At 45.3% G+C, this 3,970-nt stretch overlaps 1 pseudogene; it reads right to left on the reverse strand.

The window, feature by feature from the left end:
• Positions 1-2,765: 2,765 nt before the first annotated feature.
• On the reverse strand, positions 2,766-3,371 carry LOC101614744 (annotated as a pseudogene).
• Between the last annotated feature and the right edge of the window lie 599 nt (positions 3,372-3,970).

Raw genomic sequence — 3,970 nt, forward strand, 5'->3', positions numbered from 1 at the left:
GAAGGCTTCTGGGAGTGCCAGAGAGGCTGCGGGAGGCCTGCGTGTGGATTAATGGGTTTGGCTGGGGCTCTTGCCTGCATAAGGCTCTGCGAGAAGCCAGGGCAGAAGAGGCAAGTCTGTCTCCAAGTGGGACTGTGAGTGGAGCACTCCCGGGAGGGGTAGAAGGTAGCTGTACTTCTTGTCATGTCACATAGGGTCAGAGTACAAAATATACACTGATATGTGCTGCCATGTGACTTCTGAGTTTCTGGTGTTAGCGTGAGGCTGCTGTAGATGTACAAAGCAGAACAAGGTAGAAATGTCTAATGGGAACGGGGCGTGGCAATGCACGCCTTTAGTCTCAGTGCTTGGGAGGCAGAAGTAGGAGGATCGCTGTGAGTTCAAGGCCAGCCTAAGACTACATAGTTCTTCATTTCTTTGGTTCTTATTCATAGATATTCATTTCTTTGGTTCTTATCTCCTGAGTTTCATCTGAGATCCAGCCCCTCCTTAAATAATACTATATTTTAATCATCTTTAATTGGGCTGCTTAACTGTTAGGAGATCGCCTCTGGGGAGCAGAGGGCTGTCTTGACTCCAGACTGCCCTCTGAACAGAGACGAGTCTCCCTCTGGGCCAGCAGGGGTGTCAGTGGGAGCCTCTGGTCATTTGACGCTGTGTCTCATCTCTATCTGTGCCTGTGAAGCGGGAGGCCAGCCCACCAGTGTTCCTGAAATGCGCTACTTGCTGTGTGGGAAGTGAAGCCTGGTGACTTTATTACATACCTCCCACCCGTTCTTGAGAGAGGGTCTTGCTATGTTGCCCAGGCAAGCCAGAACCCTGGATCCTCCTGCCTCAACCTACTGAGTGCTGGGATTACAGGCATGAGCCACCACACCAGCTAGCTTCTTTTATAATTTGAAGTAATTCACAAGCATTGAGGAGGGATCACAGAGAATGTATTTGTGTCTCTGGAGATGAACTTTATCCAAAGATGGCATTATCTGAAAAATAAAAAAAAAAAAGTATGTAAAATATTTCATAGTTTTCCAAAATAACCTGGAAGACAAGAAAGATGAATACTTTTCCCCCTTTCTTGTTTGATTTTTTATTTATTTATTTATTTATTTATTTATTTATTTATTTATTGTAGAGAAATTAAGTTTTTATTAACCACAAAGGTTTTAAATTCAGCTAAGTTCACTTAAGTAGGGTAAAGATGCTCAAGGCTGCATTGACTAACATTTATTCCGGGGTAATTTGAAATCTTCAATGAGTTCGTTTGTGTATTTATATTTTACCAGCTTACAGAATTTCATCACTACATCAATGTAAAAAAAAAGTATAGGACTTTTCCAGAAATATTCATTAGATTATACCTTTTTCAGAACAAAGAAATTATACAAGTCACTTTTTGTGCAATAATATTTGGCAATGTTGTTAAGATGCAATGGCACTTCATTTCTAAACATCATCTTCACTTACAAAAAAAACCACACACACACCCCAAAAACAAAAACCCTCAGAAACTCCATTGGTTTTAATCTGCTTTTATAACTAGCCAAAGATTCCCTCCCTCTTAGATTCTTTAAGTAATATTTTAAGAAAACCACAAATTAAAAAAAATTTAGTAATAGTTTTTCTGGCCTTATGTATACATATTAACTAGGATCTAATAGGAAAACCCACCTGAGATTGGTCACATTAAGCACTGTAAAATAAAGGTGAGAACCAATCACCTTTTGCCAAAAAGATACAACTCTAGTCTCAGAGATCTCTCTCAGAATGGTCTCGTTCTTGAACATGGAACAGACACGTTTTCTGGGTTTGTACTTTGTAGCGCAGAGAACCTGGACTGCAGCTCTTGCTGGGGTTCCCCTACCCCACTGCTGTTTCCTCCCAGCGACACACCCCGTGGGGACACCATCACCAGGGGGACCTTGCTTTGAATCAAGACTGCGTCAAGCAATCTCACAGGACATAGTTCGCATGTGATACTTTGTGATCAATTACCTCAAAAAAGTAATCACATTCCCGTAACCGAAGCACACGTGCCTGGCTGTGACACATGGCTCGAGTTTCTACGGAGCACGTGAACGCAACAAGAACGAGCACAGCTCCGCCGCAGAACCCACTCGAGGAAGGACATCATTTTCTGGGTGCCACGCCCCCACCCCGGCAGCGTGCTCAGTGAACAAGGGCAAGTCCAAGAAAGGTGAGAACTTTACTAAGTGACAAAACTTTGGTAAGTCAATACAGTACTCTTTAATACGACAAAATGTTTTTGCTGGAGTCATATAGACGTTAATGCTAATTTACACTCCAAAAATATCACTTGAGTACCAAATCAAAATACCATGGTTCTTAGCAGAGCAAGTTATTTTATACAAACTACTGTCATCTGAAACTACACAAGTTCTCCTCACACATGCCATTCTAGCTATGGCAGTAAGGCCACTGTGTGGACCGAGGGGGCCTGCTTCATCATGAGCTTGGTCCGCAGCCAGGCGGAGTGCCAGCACCCGGAAAGTACCCACGGAGACTCAAGATCAGTATCGATTTCTTACAAGTACTCCAGAAAAGCTGTTAATTGTTCACATGAGCACCACGGGCCTCAAAATCAGTCGCTTCAGGCCACACTAGCCTCACATGACCCTTTTGATTCCAAAGCCTCACATCTTTTTATCTTCATCAAGTCACAGCCTTACCCCACCTCATTTAAATAAACAAAAAAAAAATTCTACCTAGAATACTTGTATTTTTTTAAATAACAAATAAATATGCTGTCAGCTTGGCGAGCTGCTGCGCCCGCCCTCACGGTCATTCCTCTCCAGCACCGCTGCAGGAGCCCTTAGGTGTCCTCTTGCCGAAGCGACCGTTCTCCGATCTCGGTGTTCAACTTGCGGATCACCCACTCCATTGCTTCTGGGCCTTTCCTCGCGTTGGAAGATATGGTGCTGGTCATCAGGCCTTCGAGGGAGCTGCTCAAGTTGACGCCTTTCTCAGTGATGATGGCTTCCTGAGTCAAAACAGTCTCTTCTGGGTCCTGAGGATGTGGCTTGCGTCTAAGTCTCTCATCTACGGAAACCACATTAGTGAATGAAATGTTGGTAGACCTCAGCTCCGGTGTCTTCTTCACAGGGTCAACCACAGCGCGCTCCTGCACACGCGTCTTGGTTCTTGCTGCACCAACGAGAGACTTCACAATGGAGGGCAGCCCCACTCACTGCTGAGAAGCCTGTGGCTGTGCAGCTTTCCAGAAGGACCTGTATGTCGGTGGAGCACATCAACGCCAACCACGCTTGGGTTCACCGGGTTTGGGTATTTCTGCATAGCAGCGGTAGTAACGGTTTCCCATGGTCAAAAACGTGCTGGGACGTCCAGATCTTCATGGTGCCAGGTGTCCGGCAGCGCGAGGGAACAAAGACCGGTTTTTATTTATTTATTTATTGAAAAGTACTTGCTAGCATTTAATGAACCTCCTTGGGTGGCTTCAAGCCACCAGAACACAGACACCCCCAACATCCCCTTCATTCTCCTCAGCTCTTCTGCTGGACCGTTTGGCCTTCAGGACGACAGGGTGCTTGGGAGCTTTCCTTTCCCAGAACCTTGCAGTAGCTGATTGCTCGGCATCAGTGATGGGGGCCACTCCGGTCTGGTTTTTGGCAGCATTTACCCTGGTCTATTCACCAACCAACGTCCACAGTGTGTCAAGGCTGACCATGGGGCAGAAGTTCTGCTTCCTCTTTAAGTGGTAATGCCTCGAACCAGCTTTCCAGAGCCTTTCACAGCCTCACTGTAATTCTGCAGCTTCTCAGTTTTTGCAGCAATTTCCCCCACTGCAATGTAAAATTATCGCCTCTGTAAAACAGTGGCCAACACACAGCAGGAATCAGATTTAAATCTCAAGGCCAGGAAAGGTGGCTATTGGCAAATCCCCATGGGGGATTAATGAGAAGCGTGTCACTAACATAGTGACAGACAGTGTCAT

The sequence above is a fragment of the Jaculus jaculus genome, chromosome 1 (assembly GCF_020740685.1).
Source record: "Jaculus jaculus isolate mJacJac1 chromosome 1, mJacJac1.mat.Y.cur, whole genome shotgun sequence".
Lineage (NCBI taxonomy): Eukaryota > Metazoa > Chordata > Mammalia > Rodentia > Dipodidae > Jaculus > Jaculus jaculus.